Source organism: Malurus melanocephalus, unplaced genomic scaffold (assembly GCF_030028575.1).
Source record: "Malurus melanocephalus ecotype Western Australia unplaced genomic scaffold, MMel_1.1 scaffold_1, whole genome shotgun sequence".
NCBI lineage: Eukaryota > Metazoa > Chordata > Aves > Passeriformes > Maluridae > Malurus > Malurus melanocephalus.
The window spans coordinates 1,871,810-1,896,031 of record NW_026623233.1 but is presented as its reverse complement, the minus strand read 5'-3'; the positions used below and the strand labels follow the sequence as shown (position 1 = coordinate 1,896,031).

General features: G+C 41.4%; 1 protein-coding gene across 1 annotated transcript in view; it reads right to left on the bottom strand.

The window, feature by feature from the left end:
• The window catches only part of ARHGAP6 (Rho GTPase activating protein 6), a 298,644-nt gene that overhangs the window by 153,568 nt on the left and 120,854 nt on the right, over window positions 1–24,222 (bottom strand). The window lies entirely within an intron of this gene.

The following is a 24,222-nucleotide window of genomic DNA, read 5'->3' as shown; positions in this document are numbered from 1 at the left end:
AGGGACAAATAAAGCATAACTTTCCTGTAAATGTTTTTACAGTGCGTGCTCTGGGTGGACTGGTTCATGATTCTTTAAGACGTAGGCTTTAAAAAGTGAAGTACTATGTTACGGCCTATTCATTGTTTTATGAATATGCCTTTACAAAAAGTGTAGAAGATCAAACAAATTCTGAAGGAAAATTGCATTCTGCTGTGTTATATAATTAGTAGTGACTTCTGTATGACTTGCCTGGGGAGACTATTCCATCAATGGAGGTGTTTAAAAATGTATAAACCTCCCTCAGCTGAGCATAGYCTCAGCAGAGCCTAGCCCAGGATACATGATTTCCTGAGCCCTCTTTCACCTTTTTAATTATTTTCCAATGTTCTGAACAAATCTTGGTAAGCGCAGCAACCTCCCCCCTGCCTTATTCTCAGTTGATCTGAGGAAGTGGCCCTATTCCAGTGCTGCATGACATCTATGAAATTAATCAGTTTGACTGTTTCCGACCTACAGTCCAGGCAAACTCTACTAGCTCATCACATTATCTGAAAACAGAGGCAGCCCAGTACTTTAGGGGGAAAGGAAAAGGTGWTTTGAAGGAAAAAATTGTGTGTGCAATAACACAAAATACATCCTGGAAAGATAAATCAGTTGAGCCAAAGTTTTTATGTGCTGTGATGCTGATGTACTTTACTCAACAAACTTCTAGTTATGGATCTTCCATGGATCTTAATCCTTATTGCAGAGGAAATAATCCCACGGACAGTCAACTTGGCGTGAACAAAGAACACARTATCTGCATTTACCAATAAAGTCCATTTTTGTCTCTCGGGTGAACAATCTGTGCTAGTCCCCTTCCTGGAAAACAAGGCAGGGTAGATACTTGAGAAGTTGCAGAGCATGGATTGGAAAGCAGCACCCAACAGAAAGAAACGTTATATATCAAACTTCAAACCAACAGAATCTCYAGGCATGCAGGTGGCAAAAAAGTGTAAAAAAATAAAACCCTGAGTACTTGATTTTCCCTTCTAAATTTCTGCTTTTTACTTCAAGGRCATGTTTTCATCCACATATATACTCTGATTCCCAGTGTTTGTTTGCCTACTCTACAGGTTTAACCACAAAAGCAGATGAGCAAGATGGGAAGAGGTTTGCAGGATTCTACCCTCGAACTCTGTAGCATCACCAGCATCTTCTAACCACAATCAATGCAAGAGAAAATGCTAAACATTGTAAAAGGATTMAAATCAATGCTAAATAAAATGCTAAATGTCGTAAAATGTTTAAAACAGGGGAGATGTTTCTAATAAATACCCCAAAGTGGAAAGAACAGTATGAAGAAAAGCAGAAACCCCAGCTGAAAGGTAGAAAAGAAGCAAACCTGCAAAGGAAGAGATATGAAACTTTGAGAAAACAGAGTAATTCAGGGAAAGAGAGAAAACAAAAAACCAGGAAGCTAAAGAATGCCCTAGAGGGAGAAGCCAGGGAGGGAAAGGACTAAAGGTGAAATTTTGCAGGTCAAACTTGTTTGGCTTAAAAACTCATTGCCACTGAAAAGGAGAGTCTATCTCCTTTAACCCTCTTCAACCCCCTCTTCCAGCCACACGCTGCCACTGCCTCCCTCTGCCCCTGTGCTTCTCACAAATACAGCAAACGAAGCACACAGCTTCTGTTTAGCAGACTGAATCAGCCCTCCAAAAGAGGAGATGTGTGCCAGAGCTGGCACAAAAGAAATCTGGAGACTATCTAGTTAGGATACTGGGGCAGAAGACAGTAATAATGCGTGGTTATCCTGGTGCAGCTAAGATTCAAAATAAAGAATGCACAATAAGGAAACTGCAGTTGAACTTTTTATGATGACAAGGAAAGAGTTATGAGCAAAACGTTACAGTTTGGGGGGTATAAACCCAGAAACACACAGGTTTACTAGATTTGGTTTTGTTCTGTACACACAATATAAAAAAAAAAGTAGGGAGAAAAGATTCTTGTGTCTTCATGTATAGAAATCTCAAAATGATTTGTTCAGTTGCAGCTATCAGAAATTTCATAGCAGAGCTCAAGATTTTTGTGTACTAGTATCAGAATCTAAAATTAATTGCTGACTACAGAAGGTGTTTTCAAAGGCCAGACCTCAACAAAAGCTTTCTAGATTTTGAATGCAGGTCGTTGTGATTAGAAAGCTCCCTTACACTTTATTTATGGTGGCCAAGGTGTCTCTGATTCCAAACTGCATAGGATTTGGAGCCCACCCCGGTCTGCAAGGAACAGGAACCCACTGAGCTGTACTACTCAGTTGCCTGCAATCATGTGTCCCTTTTTTAAGCCACTTAGCAGCTAGGATTAACCAACAGATCTTTCTGGCCTTTGTGGTAACCTTTTACCCTTTCACATTCTGTCCTTATTCTCTTAGGATTCGTTTGTGATTCCTCCCTGATGTTCCTTCCAAATTTCCTTCCTCCTTTATTTACCTGATAATGTGTACCCAGGGAATACATGCAGCTCACTTTGGGGAGTGTAAACCTTCAAGTCAGCTTCTCATWCGAGATGATACAAAGCATCACAGCTAACATCCTGTATATTAATTCCAGAGCAACCCTATCAATTCATGCTTTCCATGATTCCCATTATGGTTGTTCCTTACACAGCCTTAAGGAGCTGTAATGTGGGCTTTATACCTGCAAACATAGATCACAGTAAAACCTTCACTCCTCTCCTGTTTATCATTTGTCATTGACAACAGAAAAAAAGAATGAACAATGTTTCAGCTAAAATTTAGTTGCTTACAATACAGCAGCTGGGAAACGAGTAGGTAATTGACTCTTACCTACCTGATCATTAGTGAAGCCAGGTTTTGTTTTTCCAATATTACTCTAKGAACTGAGTGCTTTCTCAGCAGTAATTGCTCAGAAACAAAGGAAAATAGCTATTCAGTTGCAGACAGCACACAATTATGAAATTGGGGAGAAGTGACTTCTCTACTTCTCTGCAATGAACTTCACCTAGGCTACTGACTCAAACTGCCTGATATTACATCAGATGAGGTAGGAAAAAGTTTCCAAATGCATCCGGTGTTGGGAGGGCAGCCAGCATGGTCCTTACTGCAGTAATGGATTTGTSTCACCTAAATGTACACACTTACACTCTCCATCTCAGCTTATCACCCTGTTTCCCTATTCCACAGGAAGAAACCCACACATCTGGTGGACAATGTATGTCACCCCAAGTAGACATCTAAAGTAGGGCACATAAACTGAAGTGCTGCTCTACTGCAGTGGGAGTCTGTGACAATTAGGTCAGACAGCTGCCCTTCAGACATCCGCAGTWAGGGAGGGGAAGCCCACCTGGGAGCCTGGCTATTAAAGCTCCCTTGAYGTTCAGAAAAGTCCTTGACAGTCCCAGTGCCTTAGTTCTTTTCATTCAGAAAAGCAGGGGCTGCCATACTTATCCGGTGAAAACATAATCGATATCTTCAGGTGAAAAAGCTTCAAGCAACCATGAAGGTCTTGTTTTGCTTGACCTTTCTAATGGAACATGAATGCAGCTTCCATACAGAGCTAACTCCACATCTGGAAAAGACTTGCCTCTGTGGCTGCTGAACCAGAGCCAAAGGTGATACCGGCATCACACTTCTTCCTTGGGGAATTAGCACTTTTCTTATTCTGGCCAAATGTTCATTCAGTCRGTACAAGTAATGATTTAAGTCTATTTCCCAAAAAAGAAGAGAGCAAAAAGACGACAGGTGAGTATACGAAACACATAAAGCTCTATAAACAAACCCTAGAAACTAAGGAATAGGAATTTGGGAATAAAACACCACAAAAATCTTCTGTTCAGAACTTCTTTTTTCTTTTGTTTATTTGCTACCTATCAAAATATGTTGATAATTTCTCMCCAGTTTGTAACAGAACTTTGGGAAATAGTACTTAATGCCCATGAAGAATGAAGTGCCATCTCACTCCTGGAGATGTTTCTTTACAAGAATGACGCAAATCTTCTTAGACAGAAAGAAATCCTATTTGGAAAGAACTTGATCACTGTAATTTGCTAGATGTCTAAAAGCTCTTTACACGAGATCTAATACATTAGAGGAGTATGACCCTGTTATTGCTCTCAAGGAGCTGCCCAGGTGCTGTTCATCCTGGTGGAGAAGCAGTGAGTGCCATATTCCTGGGGAGCAGGTACAAAGCATCCCGTGTTCCCTCGGYGCAAACACTTATCCTGTGCTTGCACCAGGTGGTGCAAGATGAGAGGAGCTGCACCTTGTGCACACCCACAAAACGCTCCCGCACTGTCCAACTCGGAGAAACCCTCGAGGGCAAGCCAGACTCCAGATTATAACTCAAAGCTGCAAACTGTGCTGTGCAGAGGCGCAGGAGGGGCAGCTTTTCTTAAGAATGTAATCAGTACCTACAGGAGGACCCTCCAGTCTTTTCCATGTCCCCTGTCTGTGGTCAGCCGGAGCTTCCAGAGCTGCTGCTGCCTAATGGGGCATCAGCTGGGGAGAAGCAGCAGCAACAAACGTAGCCATAAGGAAAAGTGAGAAGCAAGACAAGATGCCCGGGGGCCAAAACCAGCTCTTCTGGTAAGCACTTGTAAGAAATAGACAACTCACAAAGTAATCGCAAGGGAAACCTTTTCCCTAAAGTGAAAGATGTGAGCAAGCATCCAGGAGTTTGTCAGCACTGGTGTGCTACCAGAAGCTCACTCAGGTATTTGATTCTAGCTGTCACATTCATATTTATTTCATCTGATATATCACTATAGTTTTTAATTTATAAATACCTGTATAAATATACTGTATAATTTGCAGGTCAGTGATGTCCTGCATATGATCGTGCATATTACAGCACTATCAGTCATCAGCAGCACAGCAAAGAAATTTAATCTAAAATACTTTTGTTTTAGAAAAATGTTAAATAACTTTGTATCCCTTGCATGTGCACAATGGTCTCTATTTCCAGCATCAGTAAAAATTCACTAGAATATCTTTTAACTGAAACTACAAACCACTAACCTGTAGATTAAAGAATTTACCGTCAAATATATCATAAAATACTTTTTCAACAAAAAATAGCATTTACCCCATGGGTCACTAGAATTCATTTGGGTTTTAAAGCTACAGAAGAAACTACCAGTTATCCTGCCATATTTTTCTCTCCTTAGAGGCTGCAGTTGAAATAAATGAGACCACTCACTGTTTCATGTGAAGATAGATTACAGGGTTTCAGGCCTAATTTTTTTTAATGTTTGTTTTTCCCTGCTGGCACAGACCAAGATATAAAGGTGGGCAGAAATAAGGGGAAGAATATCAGGGAGGAAAGGGAACAAGGTGGGGGGGAAAAAGAAGCAAGTGTAACTTCCAGTTTTAGAGAATCAAAACAGCTTAAGGGACTTAATCATACAAGCCAAAAATCTCAGTGAAGTCTCCTCTCTGTAAATTATACACATCTGGGAAAATAACAATTCATTCACTGGAAGATTTCTTTAGCTTCTGAAAGTGGGTAGATCTTCATGTATTTCCTTCGYTGTTTATCTGCTTGCTACTCACCTTCACTGTAAAGTAAAACTGGGCTGAGCTCTCAATAGCAATTATCCTTCTCCCCTAAATGCCTTCCAAGAACTGGAGAGGGAGAAAAACACAATTTTCTTTCATTACATATGACTTTTACAGAAATTGCAGCTGTATAAAAAAAAATTTAAAACCACTGTCTTGAAACAAGTCAGCTACAGATACATGATCTGGTTGCTCCGACTAGGAAGAAGAATGCTTATCAAAAACAGGCAGAAGMATGGGCTCCTATCTAAATTTGCCATCTGAATATTTGACAAGAGTTTAGGAGGAGGAAGGGCTCTTTCACAAACCAAAAGTTTATTCAAAATTGTTTCATGAATAGTATGGGATTGTTAAAATCCATTTAGTCTGCGGAGTAATAACWGCACAATAAACCTCCCAAGAAGTAACGTGACTACTGTACATTTTGATTTAATGTTGTAATTCATAAACCAGTTTTGCAGTGTAAAAGTAATTATTTCAAGACTGGAACAACACCAAGCCTCTTGTGACCAACAATAATAATATTCATAATGTTAACAAACCTCTTCAAATGAAGTCATTGTTTAAAACGTTTCAGATTATATGTGAAGTGGTTACAAACATCATGTTTTTGTAGTTGTCAATAATTTGGGGATCATGTAAGCAGACGGACCTTGTGTTCTTCTGTTCTGGATTTCAACTGTAAATTAAGATTCAGGGTATTATTATTCATAGTATTCATTGGGGCTGGTTGAAATCTAGTGGTCCAGCTGAGAAGGAACTTTGCTTTWTAAAATTTGACTTTCATCTGATTGAGTCTAAAGCCAGCATTTTCAAAGCTTTGGGAACTATGAATTCTTATACTTTTTTTTTGGAGCCAGAAAAAGACAAATCATGAAGTAGTCTGCTTGGTTAGCAATGAGCCWGACAAGAATTCCTCTTTCCTCTGAACCCTGGGGGAGCGCTCATGCAAACTGCCCTCGGAGTGACAGTCCCTGGGAGGCATCCCAGTACATCTCTGCTCCAGGGCAGGGAGCCTGGGAAGCCAGCGAGGCAGCCTGAGAATTACGATGGAATTAGGATTTGCCACAGTGCAGTGAAGCCCTGAGGTCTTGGCACTGAGGAGCTGCAGGGCTGTGCCATCCCCAGTGGTGCCAAGCCTTAGCAGGCAGCCTCTCCCATCATTTCTGCCAGGCAGTCCGTGCTAGAAATGGGAACTGAGAGTTTTCAGGATCACTGGATCTGGGTTTGGATCGCTCGATGGACTTCCAAAGATATACACTCTTGAATCAGCCCCAGGCTTTGGGCTGTGAGACAGCCCAGGAGGATTTTTTTCACAGTCATAAACCCAGAGTCTCCATGCAGGCTGCTTGCAACCCAGTATAGTTTTCCTGGATTGATTGGAAGTGAATTTCAGGACTTGCAAATGAAATATTCAAAAGCCAACACACCAGCTTTTTCCACTGCAGTAAATTTCTACTCATTAGCATGATTAATGATGACTTCTGAAATGTTTCATCTTTCGTATTTATAAAATGGAATCATATCAAATAACCTCACACACTGAGTTCCTTATGAGGTATTTTGAATTTGTATATATATATATATATATATATATATATATATATATATATATATACACACACACACACACACATATATACATATATATATGACTGTCCTCTGGATTAACAATGAGCATTTTCACAGTGTACTTTAGCAATTTACATTCACAGTTTGGTCCTACTCTGAAGAACAGGAATGGTTACAATTTCACTGATTGGAGTCTGGGAGTTTTATTTGAGCATCATTTTCCCTAGCCRTAAGATTATTGTTGTTTTCACCTTGAGTCTGCGAAAGCATCAAAGCATATTTGTTTTCTAGTAAGAAACTTCAGTTTAATGATTTTATGATGCCTTTAATGACTCAGGCATTAAGGTTCCTCTGACCTGTCACGACAAGTGAGAGAGAATATGAGGGAACAGGCTTCAGTACTCAAAGTGGAGATGGAGAAATGCAGAATGTTAAACACTCTAGATGCCCGTCACCTTAAGTCTAAAAAAATAGTAAAGTAGTTAGGAAAAAAACAACYAACCATGTCCCAGTGTTCCAGGTGGGACTCATCTTCAGATTCAGATAGTTACCCCTCAGTGTCCATGCACGAGTTAGGCATTTTGGTCCCAATTTAGTCCCTGAAGACCTCTTGATACAGACAGTAGAGTTGAAAGAGTTTGGGACATGGCAGTCTGAAGCAGATGCYGTGTTTGATCTGCTGGACACTTTTCCAGATCAGTACACTGACCATATGTGCCCACCTGGAGAAGGTGCCATTGCAGGTCCATAGAACAAGCTGTGCTCCCCAGAGGTGGCACTGACCGTGTTAAAGAGCTTTGGTCCAAGTGCCTGGATCGCCTGTTTCAACAGTCGTGTGTTTCTAAAATATAAACCAATGCAAGTTGGAGCTTGGGGAAGGGATCTGCGAGAGGGTCTGTCTTATATGCAGGGCAAAATGGATTAACACCCTACCCAAGAAGATCCATGGACTAACTCAGTACTTAGCAGWGCACATTGCTGAAAACACAGCCCAGTAAACAAAAAGCAAAAGGTGTATTTATTGTACTTTTGTTCTCCCCTGCAGCAGTCGTGACAATTGTACTCGATGTGACTGCTGTAAATGTGGCATCTCGCTCTTACAAATTAACCTCCACGCCAAAAGAGCTGAGTTTAACTGAAGAGTTATAATGTTAGCCCTCAAACTGCTTCCCAGTTGTATTCAGAAAAAGGTTAAATCACCCAGCACTTGGGCGTCTGGTTCTCCCTTGTTACCTGGAAACCGGAGCYCTGAGTGCAAGCACTGTTGAGAAAGTGATTTAAAAACACAACGGGAACAGGAAAGCACCATTCATGTAAGACATGCCCCATCATTCAGGCAATTTCACCGACTGCAAAGCTGTATTGTTTTAAGCTGCAGGATCCTTTACAGATGGAAGTATACTGAATTCCTCATAGCTTGGATGCAATTATTCTGGTGTATCCCATACTGTGGCTATTCCCTTTGCAGGGGTTGGAGAAAGGTGGAAGCAAAGCACAACCCACAGCCTTCTGATCCGGGGATACAGAGGTGTTATAGTCACAGTGCTGCTGAGCAAGGACTCTTATGCTAATCTGGGAGGGGAAGATCCCCCTGGGCAAAACAGCTTGGGAAAGGCTGGGTTGTATAAAAATGCTGGCTTTTTTCTCGGGCAATTGTTTTGTAAAAAAGGTAAACTGAATTGAAAGCACCGAAGCTGTTCTTAAAGATYCCTCCACCAGTCTGCTCTCCCTCTGCAGTAAGGCCACCCGGTTCCTTTGTAGTTAAATTTTTCTCAAGTGACTTGCATTGCTTTAACTGTCCTGGTAAGATTTGAAAAAATGTAAGTACAGAAAAGGCCTTGGAAAGATTCACTGCAGTTTTACACTAACTTGATAATAACTGGTGATTTCAATGAAGCCAGCATAGGGAAACGCAGGAATAATGCAGCAGTGAAAGACAGCCGTGCTCTTTATTCTCCCTTTTTGTCCTATTCCCTTGATTAAAAAGTCGAGGAGGAATCTTGGAAGTGATCCTGTACACGATTTGTGCTCCTAAGCAGAGCCAGAATGCTGTGAGCCAAGCRCCAGCCAAGGGCTGAATATCCAAACTTTTACTGTTTATATTGAGGCATACATTCACTGGGTACTGGAGCCTGAGACCACTTCTCCCCACACACAGCTGGGAGGTATCARAGCCAGTGTGCACAACCCACCCATTCACCTCCAGTTAGAAAAAGTGTCCACAGGATGCCGAGAACATCAAAGTGTTAAGGAAAAGGAATTCATCCACACAGGACAAAGAATTTAAGMTGTTTACAACTTTCTGCTCTCTGATGTTTATTACAACCCCCGCTATAAAATGTCTCCATCTGCAGTACCTTGTAGTGAGAGAGTTAATGAAAACCCAAGCCACATTCCAAGGATGGCAATACAGAATGAGAGCGACCTCAGCATTGTTTTGCTAAGATCTCAAATTGCCAATACTGCAAAATGAAGTAATGCGCTCTGTCAACATGTAGTATGCTCTATAAATGGGATTGCCTGTTCATCTGTTAGTAAAACATGCAGAAAAGCACTATTTGATTGGCCTTAGAGCAGCTGACTGCTTGCTTTGACTTCTTTCTTAGGATTTATTTGAAGCATGAAACTGCTGAAAATCTCCAGTGAGTAGAAAAGACAAAAGTATATAAAAATAATTAAATATATTTGCAAACGGTCCTCACTTTATGTGGCTGGTCTTGAGTTAGCATTTCTTTATCAGAAGAATTAAATCTRAARTTACMTAAAGCACTRAATGCTGAAAGTTGATTTCCATGGRCTTCAGTAGTAACTTATAAAACTTTTATCTTTTTACAAACCAAAGATTACTTCAATAGTTAACTTAGAAACTTCAGACAGTTTTAATAAATTTATAGACAGCTTCCAGATTGAATTTTGCTGATCCAGGCTTCTTAGACGGAGTTTATGGAGCCAGACTTGTCATATGAGCYATTTCTATAAGCCTCAGGTAAATATACACAGGGTTCGTGTTGTCAGAGAAAGTGTTTTTTTCTCTTCTAAAAAATTTAAGTTAATCTTAAGCAAAAACAAAAGTTCATTCAGTACATTTTGTATTTGTTATTTCTGACCCATTTTTGGAAGTATTTTCCTTCCACAGATCTGYGCTGTCCCTGCTTCTCTCCAACTCACTTTAACTCTTTCATTTCTTTCACTACCCTGTTTCACAAACCACTGCTTTGGTCTCAGCATTAGAAACAGCTAAATGGCACAGCTGGAGAAAAGGAAAGGGGTTKCAGGTATTTCCTTCTCTTTCCCACCCAGCAGCTCTCATGCCTTCCCTTTCCTGCATGTCTGCCCTAATTCTAGTTTCATAATAGTTTTCTAGTAACTAGTAACTAGTTTCTAGTTTTGCACCTGTAGTGCAAAACCAGTTTAGAAGTGTAAGTTGCTACTTAKGTAGCTGAAGTCTTGATGTTGATGCAATTACAGGGATCAAATTGATATGTTTTATTTCCTTTTCCATTCAAAATTGCTATAGGCCAGCTTTATTAGAATATTATTCTGTAATAATAGAGTTCTTCACTTTTCGTAAGTTGTAATTTGTAAACTTACAAAATTATTAAAATAGCCAAAGCAGTGTCTCTTATTTAAGATTTCAGTTTAATGTTTTTCTTTCAATGGAGTGCCACATAAAAGTTCACCCATAAAACTCAGAATCAGAGTCAAAGACAGGATGTCAGGAATCAAAGGATCTGTAGCTTCCCCTTTAGCTACACATGGGCCTACCAGAAGATGGAAAAATGTTCCTCTCCGATTTAATCTGTAACACCTCCCCATCCACCATTGGTACTACGCTGAAATTTGCAGAGCAATGCCATTTTTCCTACTAAAGTATGATATAATAAACTTAACACAGGTAAAGGATTGTTAACAAACATGCTAAGTCTTGCTATGGCAAAAAATGTGAGAAAATGTAGCATTAGCAGATAAAAAATGAAGGAACTGACATGGCAATACAACAGGGATGACCAAAATTCTTGCGTCTTAGCTGAGAAGGGACACCTTCATGTGACCAATGTTCCACTTGAGGGCCTGTTAGAGCAGGCTCCAATGCTTGCTGGAGCTGTTCTCAGCAATGAACATATGATGGCCAGAAGCTCCCTCCTTTCTGAGACACCACTAAATTTCTGAAACTGGGAACTCAGTCAGCCCAGCAAGGTTGTCCAGGCAATCACTGTTGGCTTRGCTCTGCTCACAGCCAAGGATACAGATCAGTCACTGTGCCAGCACAACTCTGCTGCATCCTTATGATGAAATTATGGCACTTGAAATGCTCYGTGAGGACTGGAGAGACTCACCATAACCCATAAGAGACTCCAAATGAAACAAGAGTAACAGAGACCAAGCACGTCRTCTGAGATGAAAAAAGGTAGACTGTCACTTTTTGTTGGCACTTAAGAGAAGGCAGGAGCAGTATTTTGCTGCTGATGGTGCTCAGGCCTGGTGTTGCTCTACAAAGGAACACTCCAACAAAAGATTTGAGACAACAAAGTCATATCTGCAAATCACCCATGACAGACTCTTCTGATCCCAGCTCTTCCAGCTCTTCTGCTCCCAGCTCTACCAGCACAAGAAGAGTTCTCTTGTGATCCTAGGTAAATCATCACTGTCCTAACAGAAGTTACTGATCCCATGGTTCCACAGAGAGAAAAAAAAATTACACTGCTCCTTATTTAATTTTAAGCAAAAGCATCTTGGCTTACTTGAATGGTGAACACTAAAGATTTGAGTGATTTCTTGCTTGAACCATAAACATCCAACTTTCACACATCTGTGAAACTGGTCTGTTGGTACCTCTGAGACCCACCAGCACAGCAGAGTGATGAACAGAGGGCTGCAGTGATCTCTTCATCAGCCTAGAGGGATCCAGAAGACAATGCTTGTATATGTCTGTCTACCATCTGGATTATTCCAATAAATGGGATAATTTTTAGACTATTGTGGTTGCCCTACTGATTTGCAAATGAATGCTCTCAGTTTTGTGCTACTTCAATTCAAAAACATTGTGAAACATTCACATTCATACACATCTCYCTCTTACTCTTTATTTAATCCCAGGCTGCTGACAATGGCTGTAATTCAAGGTAGCAGCTAAATACTCACATAGTTTTGAGTATGTCTGTAGTCCAAGAACATGCTTTAAAAATTCTAACTTGGTTCTTTTTTGCCTTTGGTTTTTTACAAAGCATTACAGCAGTGTGGTGAAAGCCACAGTGGCCCCTGGAAATTCTAACTATGGGATTCTTGTGGAAAATTGCTTCTGAAGCAAAGGCAGAGGAAGCTACACACCTCTGGGTGTGATATGTGCCATATCAAAGCTTGATCTGCTATCTCTGGGATGACCTCAGGTCCAGCTAAGGATCTCAGATGGAGAAGCCAACTCTCAGTTGCTTTACCTCAACTGGACAGAAAGCCACACTGGAAAGCTTCAGCACTGCACCCTGTGTCATGACCTTTCATCAGTTCCTCCACATTTACCAAAAAAAACACCATCCAAGGAGCAGAGTGTCTCACTCTGGACTCTGAAGCTGTAATCCTGCCAGAGGTGCACAACAAATACTGCAGGAGGTGCCAGCTCATGAACCATGGTGCCCACTTGATGGGGACTAAAAGAACATGGCAGTTCTGCTGCTCGAGGGCTGTTGTGACACACAGACCTACAATCTCCCATTTTTGGTGGGACTCCAACCAAAACAAACGCAGGACAGCTCTCAGCAGCAGGGAGGAGAGCACRCTGTGCCTGCAGTGAACTGGAGCCACCAATGTGCCTCAGCCTCAGCTGCAGCTGGACCATAGCATTCCTTCAGAGCTCGTGTATTTCTCAGAGGCTTTTCTGTTTATTTTGTTAACAAAGCTYTGCAGACTTTTTAAGTGCAGGAAGGGAGATTCAGTTATTCCCCTCCCTCAGTTTTAAAAAATCTGGCTCAATTTTGTAAAAAGATATAAGAAAAAAAATCTATTTTAGAACCTGCCAAACCTTTAAGGTCTGAACTTTATGGCTTTTTTTAGCTGACTCAGGATCTTCTAATGTTTTAGCTATCACATTTACTTTCAGTTTAATATTATTAAATGAGCAATTCCATTATGGCAAAATTGATATTATTGTAATTGAATAAYATGAGATATATCCAAAGGAAAAGAAATTAATTGAATCACTCTTCTTTTGATTTAAATTCAGAAGTTAAATCCAAATACCTAAGTGAACTTGACAGTGTGACTTTGTAAGTAAATTCTTATTTCTTCCCTACAGCAGTGGCACATAAAGATGCTGCCAATATGTGGATAAGCAGCAGTTACACAAAACAGCAGTACATTCATGACTTGTGTTGTAATGGAAACTCTCCATTTAAGATCTGAAGAGCAAGAATAGAGAGAAGGAAAACTTGGAGCAACGATTTTTATCACAGCTGGTGGGATTTTTTTTTTCCCAAGTGAGGTCAGGGAAACAGACTGGAGAGCTACATTTACAAGGCTCCTCCTTGTCAAGCACAACAGGACTTAAGCTGTTGTTCTCTTTGCAGTTACTGAACCATCTTCTGGTCAAACTTAGGTGTTGTGCCCATGTCACTGAGGGTGGAATTTGTTTTAGCGGGCTGCAAAAAACCATACCTGAAAAGGTATGGTATCTGTACAATAATTTACAGAAACAGGCTGCCCTACACTTTCCAAACACATCTGCCATTGTGGATTCGTGAGGGGCTTAATCCATCCAGGGGTGGATTGCCACTGGAGGAGTGGTCCTTCATCCCTCTGCTCTTCTCAAATCCATCCACTCCAGGTTTAGCMTGTTTGTGGCAAGGCTGCCACTCTGAAGGGAAGTTAATAGTCTTATGGTGGGTTAATTGTCACATCAATTCCCCGTGAGGTCACTCAACTGCTATAGGTGTTGCAGGGAAATGGAGGAATGGATGATTACGGGTTGCTTTTAACTGGAGTATTAAATCCTTAAACATGAGTTATTAAACAAATTAAAACATTTGGTGTAACTGGACATTCGCATTCCAGAACCCTGTGTATTTAGGGCATAGCACTCCAAAAAGAGACCACATTGTGTGTTGATTTTGCTACAAAAGGAGAGCTTTTATCAGCGTTAGGAAGAGATTCCATTGTGGAATTTACTGTAACAATAGTGAGAGCCAGGAGTGAAAATGGGTTAAGGAGTTAAAAAACTGAATAAAGATGTTCCCAGCCATCAGTGGCTATTAAACAACATCATTCAGATTATTGTGTAGAATACTGTCTATATTACAAAAGACCCTAAATCACTAACCACAACGAAGGGGAAAATATAACTTATGCCTTACACTTCTCCATTGTTCTGCTGTCTACTACACCTTCTTTAATCATCACTCCTGCCTATCACAGGAAACAGCATTAGGATGTTAGGGATCCTCTCTTCATCTCTGCCAGTATTCCAGTTCTTATGTTAATGCACCAACACCTCACAGGAGTTTGGCACCTCATCTGTGATCATCCAGTCCCTCAGGAAAATCCAGGGCTATCACTGGCATTCTTGCCACGCCACTACCAAAAGTTTACAAATCTGAACTCCTCTATAAAAAGTTGCTTGCAAAATAAAGCCTGAAATGGGGAGGAAAAAAAAGAACCATGAAGCTGAATGTCTTCAAAAAGAAATAAGGAGCAGAAAAACCAAAATGGCCTCAAAGTGAATTGCTTTTGAAAACAGTGTTATCAGCAAAGATAGCATGTTTTACTAAAAGGATAAATAAGAATAAATACTAAGAGGGTTTTTTTAAATTAATGCAGTTTAGATTTCAATTTTATTTAAATTTCATACGATGTATTAACTAAAAGTTTTGCATAAAGATTCAACTTTAGACATCAAATTTCTCTGCAGAAGGGGTCACTAGGCTCACTAGGCTGGGTGGATGTAGTCAGAGATTTCAGTAGTGCTGATCACTGGAGCCCCCATTCCACAGGGCATTAAAGTGCCTCTCACTCTAGAAACCATAAAATGCCATAAAACAAATCTACAAATKGAAGCAGGTGCTCAAGAGCACTCTTGAAGAAGATGCTTTCCTGAACTTAGAGCTAGAGGATTGGTGTGGGCTCAGCTCACACACACCTGCAGTAATGCATGATGCTGGAACGCAGTCCTTTGCCGCACAGACTCACATGCGGAGAACAAAACCCTCTGTGGGTTGGCTYTTCTGACTTTCGTTTGGAATTCATCACTGATGGGCAGACCTAGGCAGAGCAGAGCACAATTTGACAGACACTCTGTCCAGAAGCCCAAATCCCACCAGAGTTCTGTGCACAGGCGGCTCCTGCTCCTTCCCCAGTGCAGGCTCCACACTGGGAACAGCAAAGCTCTCACAACTGTGCTCCAGAGCTGGGCACAGGGGACACGAGCAGGACAGGAGGACAGGAAGGACAGAGTTTGCAGAGAGCTTTGGTGCCCACAGCCACACTGACTGTGCGGGGAGGAGAAAGTCAAGCCTGTGTTTAGCAAAAAAGGCAGATGGGCTCTCCTGAGAAATGTTCACTGCTTTGAGAGGGCAACACAACCAACAGCCTCATCCCTGCCCCTGTGCAGAGGCCACCAGCAGCCCCTGCATTCCCCTGCTGTCACCACCCTCTCCGCTCCCTCGCCTCCCAAGTGCTTGGGGTCAGCACAGAAGGCTCTGCTCGCTCTCCTGGAGRGCTCCGCTCATTTTCTGCTGCTCACACACGCAACACCCATGCACGCCTTGGCTGCTGCCATTTATTTGGTAATTTTGTAACTGGTCACTACTTTTAGATTATTTGGGCTTGTTGTCCAGAAGCAGAAGGGCATTTACTTAACCCATCACACTGCAGAGTTTGCAAGTCAGATAGTTTGTAGTCTGCTGAAGACACGGACCTGAACTCAAGAGTGCCTGTTGCTCTTTAAAGCTATTTGTGCTGTCTAAATGCTAATGATTCAGAACAGCTGCACAATGTGCTTTATGCCTTGTTTTCCACGGACACATTTTTCTCCTCCAGGAGCCCATGGCAGCAAGGCAAAGGGAGGGCAGAAAATTGAAGTTTCCCCCTTTTCTGCAAGGAAAACAGTTTCGAAAAACCACAGAGGATGGAGACTGCTCTCCCACTACATTTTTCAGAGCTGAAAGGAAGAAAGGAGCTCCTGGTTGACCTCTTTCCTCTTGCTGCTACTGATGGGGAGCTTTAACATTATTATTTGTCCTCAGGCATCTCTGCAGCAGGGAACACTCAAGCTCAGAGGGTGAGGCATTCTGCCCCCTTAGATGCCTGATGACAATGTGATCTCCACCTCCCCAAGGTTTAGCACCATTGCACAGCCACATCTTGTTCATGCAAGCAAAGCAAGACAGGGAGGTGACTAGAAAAACCTTTGCCTTCACAAAAAAAAAATTGCTTCAGTTCCAGCACATAATTTAAATTATCAGTAGAAAATCTGATTTAGTAATTTGTTTTAAATTTAAGGGAATCTACTGACAAAAAGTTTTTTTCAGTATGTTGAGCACTTTTTGAAGYAATATTGTGTTTCAATGAAGCCCAGTATTTCCACAGAACATAAAGATTCCTTATAATCACTCTAATAACTAAGCTGGTTTTCAGCACATCAAATTCCATGGGGGATGCAAATCCTTCCCTTTTTGTTTAAACAGTCTCACACATTTTCCCAAACACTTTTTTTGACTCCCCTTTTCTCTGCTGGCTTATTTCCTTGGTCACCTGCAGTAATTCTTTTCTTTCTCTTAYTACTTTTAAAAAAACTACCATTTTGCTTTAAAATAATTTAATAGTGCTCCTGGCCCTCCTCTTAGACTGTATATTTCCAGGTCTACCTGCCTTCTCATGAAAGGTGACCTTAAGCTTATTTTTGCCGAACTTTTGGAGTTATCCCTGTCCCTTTTTCACTGAAGAGGCTTGTTATTTGTTGTCTGCTCTTCCACAGATTAATCCCAGTGCGTGCTGCGTTGTTCAGAGAAAATGATCACTYTGAGGACTTAAAGGGATAAATGGAACCCAGAACCATTACTGTGACTGTAATAATACATGTCCAGGGCACACACACACACACTGAGAAACCCCCACTGTGTACAACATGAAATTAAAATCTGCCATTACTTTAATAGAGTTTATGTTTAAACTGTGAGGTTTTGCTATAGAGAAGAACAGAATGTAATCCTGGATAATACACAGGAAAAATTAGGAAGTTTGCCTGGAACAGACTTTGCCTTTTTGCTAATTATGCTGGGGTGCTTAATTTGTTTAACGCCCAGACCCTGTTTCTCACTGTTATTATATAACCTTTTGTTTTCTCTGGGTTTTGATTGATAAAAGTTTGTCTTGGGATYTTTTTCCTCTTATTGACATAATTTTATGATGTTGAATTTCCGCTTGGGAGTCGCAGATTTTGCTGGAACTCACCAAGGCAGTTTCAGTGCTCCAAAACTRTAACTTTCCACAAATTGCAATAATGAACTGGTTTGACATTCCAGATCATTCATGAAAGCAAAACGCAAACAAAATTAAATATGGATTTACCCTTGACACAAAGTATTTAAAGGTCTTCAATTATKTCTAAAGTCAGTTTCAATGTGATGGTATCAGCCCTGAATTTCAGATCAACTACCTTATTAAAAAGCTTGTGATTGCTTCAAAAATATACAAGCTTTGCAAAGTTTTCTGTTTTCTAAAAATCCATATTCTCCRCACTGTAGTAATTTGTTACCATCTGATCGTTTACAGAAGAATCTCTCTATTTGCTTTTTGCTATGCTAGACATTGAAGTGAGACAAGCTGGCCAGGAGCTGCCTGGGTTGTTTATTTAGCCATTTACAAAAGGGAGATCTCAGCAGAAATCAGTGCTGGTATTGMCCCTTATATCATCTGAATGGCTCTATTTCTCTCTTCAGGATGCTCCAGTCCAAATCTCCACGTCTGCCTTATCCTGCAGTGCTCTCCTTATCTGGAGCCTGAGGAATCTGTTGTTATAAGGAAGAATACACTGCTTTTCCTCAYTGGACCTGTGCACAAACCCTGAGCTCTGGAGGCAGGAGCAGGGCATGGCTCCAGCTGGGCTCTCTCAGCACCAGCCCTGCTTTCCTGYTTGTCCCACCAAGCCTCAGCTCAYTCCCTGGRGAGCACRGACCAGCCTTTTCTGAACAACCACRCAACAGGAGGAGCATTCTTTGCTGAACAAAAATCTCCTCTCAAGTCACAGAATATTCTCAGTTGGAAGGGACCCACAAGGACCAAATCCACAAYCTTGGCATCATTAGCACCATGCTCTAACCAAGTGAGCTCATGTCAGYCACTTTTGACCACTCAGTAATTATTCCACTATGCACATCACACTGTAAAATGCATTCAGCAATTCCCAAGCCTGGTGGGCCAGTGGCCAAGAACTCCTTGGTGCCCAAGAACTGTCTCCCAGCAAAGGAAAACCCCACCTTACACCAGTTACACTGCCCTAAGCACAGTGCCAGGGGCAGGAACTCGTTCATCCAACGCTGCTGCCAAACCACTCGCRCTGCGGAACCACGGTCCAAAACACACAAGGTTTAATCGAGAGCTTGCTTAGGCAGCTGCTGAAAACCAGAGACAAGTTGCTTACACATGCATAGTCCTGAATGGCCTATCTTATGTGGACTTCAAGGTGCTTCATAAATATAATCTAAACCCAAATATTATTTAAACCATCTAGAAAGAAACCACTTCTCTGCGAGTCGGAGCTCTGGCTCACACGCACCGAGGCGATGAAGTGGGTACTGACATCCACCAACCATTTGCTGCTCAGACGTGGTGACCGCAGCAAGGAAAGCTGAACAACACCTGAAGTGACTTCTAGATCCCCCCAGCTTCTGCCCAGCACCTCAAAGTAAATTGAAATTGTATCACCATATGGTCTCAGGAAGGATATTACAGTAACCAACTCCTGTTTCAAATCACCAAATGCAGGTAAAAAGATGATTGTATTGTGTTAAGTAGCTTTCTGAATGCACTTTGATATTAGAACAGCAATGCTGTAGTCTGTAGAGCATACATGGTTTTGAAGCTGAGAGCACAGGACATTGAATTCTGATCACCTGGATCACAGCTCTCCTTTGGAATAGGCAGTACTGCCAGCAGCTCACTCCCCTACTTGTGCATATTTCTTTTCCASTGCTTCTCACAATGTTATTACTGCTTTTCGCTCAGATTTTGGCAAAAATTATAACCTTATTTAGCATTTTTCTACCATATTCTTCTAGTTACCATGGTATTTTCAAAGTTTCTTTTCACTCACTTTTTATTTCCCCCAAATATTGTTGTAGCCTGGAGAAAGAGTGTGATGTCAAGATGGGCCTAGCTTTGAACCCAGGGTGGAGAAACTTTTGATACATTTCCAGACTATTTAATTCTCTATTCAGGTCTCTTGAGTATCCAAAAAAACCAACTTTCCCAGACCCTGCTTGCCAGTGAGATGCTGGAGAGTAAAGCACCCAGTCTTTCTGAGAGGTAAGGTGCTGATTACACAACTTTCAGCACATCCTGAAAGCTGATTCCAAAAACTAATATTGTTTTTGGCATCACACAGAGTTCTTCACATACCCTTTAGAGGGAAAGCAAGTGCAGGAAGGTGAGGGTTTTTTTAATATAACTTGCATAGAAGACAAGTATGGCGTTGAGAATAAGACAACCTGAGATCCAGCTCACTTTGGCAAATCTCAGCCACATCATGATAGTTTGGTTTTGTCCTCCCAGTTAAGTGTGGTCATGCATCAAAGTTTGCTCCATACAACTGAAATTAGACTGAAATTTTCACACACTCTCCTCTGGTACCCAAGATGGGTATGCTGCAGAGTTTCAGTATCAGTTATTGGACATGGAAACAAGAAAGCTCAGAGATTTCAAAACTGCTCCTCAAATAAAACTTCTTCTTGCYAAATTGATGTAATTTATCATTCCAAACACATTCAGTAGTTAAGAAGACAGCCATCAAAAATTATCAAAATTTCAGTGCCTGTCTTAAGAGTGATTCTATTTTTAAAATAAAAAAGTTATTGGTTAAACATCAGAGTCTGCTGAACAAAAAAACCCTTTATTATTATAAAACAAAATAATTTCCATATATATATACACATATGTATATGTATATATTCACACACACACACACACACACACATATATATATATATATATGGAAAAGGAAGGAGAGGAATACAAATGTCCCCTCAAAACTGTAAACAAAATTTTCCTTATTGACAACTGCCCAACTTCCTTTCCTTAAAATACAATACAGTAAAAAGAATCTTCTCTTCCCACACCTCATATTAAAGCTATCCAAAAATGGTTACCAAGCAGGCCAACACCACAGTCCTGAGTACCAAGACAGCCTCCTGAATGCTGAATTTATTTAACATGAGAGGGACTTTCATCCAGATTGGGTGGGAGATGTTTGTGTGGCTGCTGCCTCACCCCACAAAGCCAGCACCCGTGCKTGGTGCTTCCCTACAGCCCGCTCCCATTTCTCCAGGCGCTGCACAAACGGCATAAATTCACAGTTTACTGAAARGGCAACCAGAACCTGAAATGGACACTCCCTTCCTCCACAGCAAAGCAAGGGAAAATAAGTAAGTGAGATAGATAGATAAATAGAAGCCAGCAGAGAAATTAGTGTCTAGCCTAGAAAGTATTTCAGAAAAAGGGTGAGCCTCTAAAAATGRTATCTTGAGAGAGAAGCACACTTGCCAGGAATCAGAATGCTTTCCCACCAGGTTTAAGATGTTTTTAACAAAACACAATCAATTTCTTCTGTCCAGAAAGAACATTTAAGCATTCATTTCATTGGTGGGAATTTTTCTCAGCCTTCGACTCATGGCTGCTTTCACTGCTGGCTTTGGAGCAAAAGGCTCTAACCTATTTCTACCACTGGAGAGAAATAAAGAAAAAAAGGGGAAAATAGAACCAGTCTTAGAAAAAATGCTATCAGTTTGTTTTCCAAGATAAAAGAGGACTTTTGAGATTGCAAGCAGGCTCAGCACTAAGCCTTTGAAGCCAGAGTATTTTCCCAGATCTATTTTCCCAGATCTATTTTCCCAGATCTATTTTCCCAGATGGAATCTCTGGTGGAACAGTGGTGGACATCATGGAAGGCAGCCCATTCAGCTGATCATCCTGCATGATCATCACTTATCAGGCATCTGAGCTAATATGGAGAAGACAGAGACCATATTCTTACACTGAGCCTTTGAGGAGGACAGAACTCTGCCTTTTGCCCAGGAACAGGGACTGGATGATTTCTCTAGTCTGCCTTTCTTCAACAATAAGACACCCAGAAAAAAAAAAAGAGACACCATGCTTTTGATACCTGTTTGGTTTAAGTCAAAGAGAGATCTTGAAAAAGGGAAAAYGAAAAAGACTAAATTCAAGGAGGGAAAGCTCCTGAGACCTAATGAGCAGTTATCAATCAGCAGCAGAAATAGATTTTGCAGTTTATTTAACTTGGTTTTGCTGCATACTTTGTCATTTGAACATATATTGACAGGGACAGCTTTTTCCCAAGCATTTTTCCGAGCATATTACTCTCGAGATGGTGTCCTTAACAACCCAAATAATGCATTCAGAGACCTTTTCTAGCAGCAATGCCTTCATAAGCATATAAATGTAAAAAAAATTAATTTGCTTATGAATGACCTAGTATGCTCATGAGAGACATCAGGCATCTGGCTAAACTCCTGGGCATTTGGTGTCCACAGCACATGGTCAGATAGAGTGGGTCTGCTCTGTTCTGTCACAAACCCAGTGCACGTGGGACAAGCAAGCACAAGCAGTGCTGAACTTTGGTGCTTGTCACTCTTACTTCTTTCCAATAATCTCTCCTGGAACAAGAACTTTTCTTTCCTTTTCACTGGTGCCATAGTATGCACGAGAATCCATAAATCTAGCATGCTGTGTTTTTGATATACCAAAAATTCAGTACTGTACTCTTGAGGCTCAGCATGGGAAGTACACCAAGTGATGTTCTCAATAACACAGAGCATGTATTTTAATCTGCTGCCTATTTGCAGATTCCATTCTACACCTGTAGTAACAAGACTGTGCYGCTGAAAACCTTCAGAAGCTTTGTGCCAGCACAGTCATGAGGATCTGGAGAGGTTTGCRGGGATGCAAATTAACTTCTCATTTGCTTCACGTGCACAAATTATGTTTATGTGTCAGCCTGTCAGCAGCATTCACAGAACCTTCACCATCAACTGGATGCTTCCTGATGAGATGGTGCCTGTGAGATCTCATTAATTCTGCCCTGAGTTTTCAACCTCCTCTCATCTACAGGGCAGTATTGGCAAGAGAAGCAATAATGATGGTGGAGAGAGAAGGCTGTGCAGTGCTGCCTGAGATTTAGAGCATTTCCCAGCACTTTTAGGAGTGCTCCTRGATGAGATTTCCAGAGGGACATCARTCTGAAGCACAAAAATGATTGCTATAAAAGGTAGTCCTGGTACGAGCCTGTGCTTGTCTTCTGCTCTGCCACAGCCTGAGAAGAATGAGGTAAATGACTCAGCTTTCTCCACACRTGTATTTCCACTGGCCCTGGAAGATCCCAGCTTTGTGACATGCAATAGATCAGGGAATCTCTGCCATCATGAAATAAGGCATCTTCACAAAGACTTTCAAGTCCTGGGACATTCCTACAGTGAATATAATGAGCCCCATTTTAAAACTGGCAGCCAAAATAGGGAAGAACTTGCAAAAAATCACACAYATGGGTCAGGCTGCCATGGCAGATCCACCTAATTTCAGGCAAGTACCATCTCCTATATTGGAGGTCATGCTGAAGAGTACTATTACAATTAAATTCAGCCCAAAATCTTAGGGTTAAAATAATTTTTAAATTTAGCCTTAAAAAAATAGATGAGCAAAGATGAGATCTGCAATAACAGAGAAAATTAATTACAGAGGCAGACTCCTTTTCAAGTTCATGACTCATGCCAGCATATAAATGTCTGCATGAAGCCAGCTCTTAATGCTAATTTTGTCACTGTAAGAAAACCATAACCTTCTCTGAGAAAAACGGAGTGCATACCTTGCTATTGATTTTTCAAGAGTCTGACTTGCAGAGTGCTTTACTATAACTGCACATTTCAGCTAATGCTCTAAAATGTTTTGCTAAATTTAATCTTTCACCACGGATGTAAGAGACTCCTGGGCATGCTGCAGTTGGCCTCAGCTGCACAGAAGCTGTGGTCACAGCCACTTAATTCATTCCTTTTTACTGAATATAGACATSCAAGCATATCAATAAGTCAAAAATCCCATTCCACATAATGACAAAACCACAGTAAAAAGAATACAAAGAGTAGGAGTAAGAAAAGATGCATTTTTGTTAGAAGTAATCTGTGGTTCAAATGTTCCCCCTGCTGCTCCCCTGCCACAAGCTGCTGTGTTTATCAGGAGCTGSAGTGCTGACAGGGCTTGAGGGACCCAGCCCTATCTGTCTCCAAAAGACCCCTTATGGGAGCTATTCCYTCTTATCACAGAGTTAATTTAGAGACATGAGCTACCAACTGGAGGTATCTGCTTTTTGAGTAACAATTACCGAAGTGCTCCTTAGGTTTTTTTAAGTATTAATGGAGCACTACATGGGAAAGTAAATGTGTTTGATGGTCCATAAGCACAGCTCTACTTGACCACACGGTGCCAAAAGCTACACACACCATGGCTGGAAGTACCCATTAGAAGGGCAGCATCTCCATTAGGGGCCAGGAGCTCATTAAACTGGGGAAAAGGGGAACATGGGCACCCCAACACGGGCATTCCTCTCTGCTGGTGGCAGGCAGAGCACAGGCAGTGCAGGGAGGAGGGAGCCAGCAGCACTGCCAGGCTGTGCCACCCCAAAAGCTGCTGCACCTCTTCATCTCCCCTGGAAAGTCCCTGGCAGCAAGCAGGATGTCGGCACCACGCTGACCCCAGAGGTGTCATCAACACGAGGACATGGCTGTGACAGAGCCTCTCCAAACTCGTAGCCACACAAGGGCCTGAAGCACCACGTCTGACAGGGCACTGAGCACAGCTGAGGCTTTTGACTGGCACACTGAGAGCAGGTCAAGTGTCCTGGC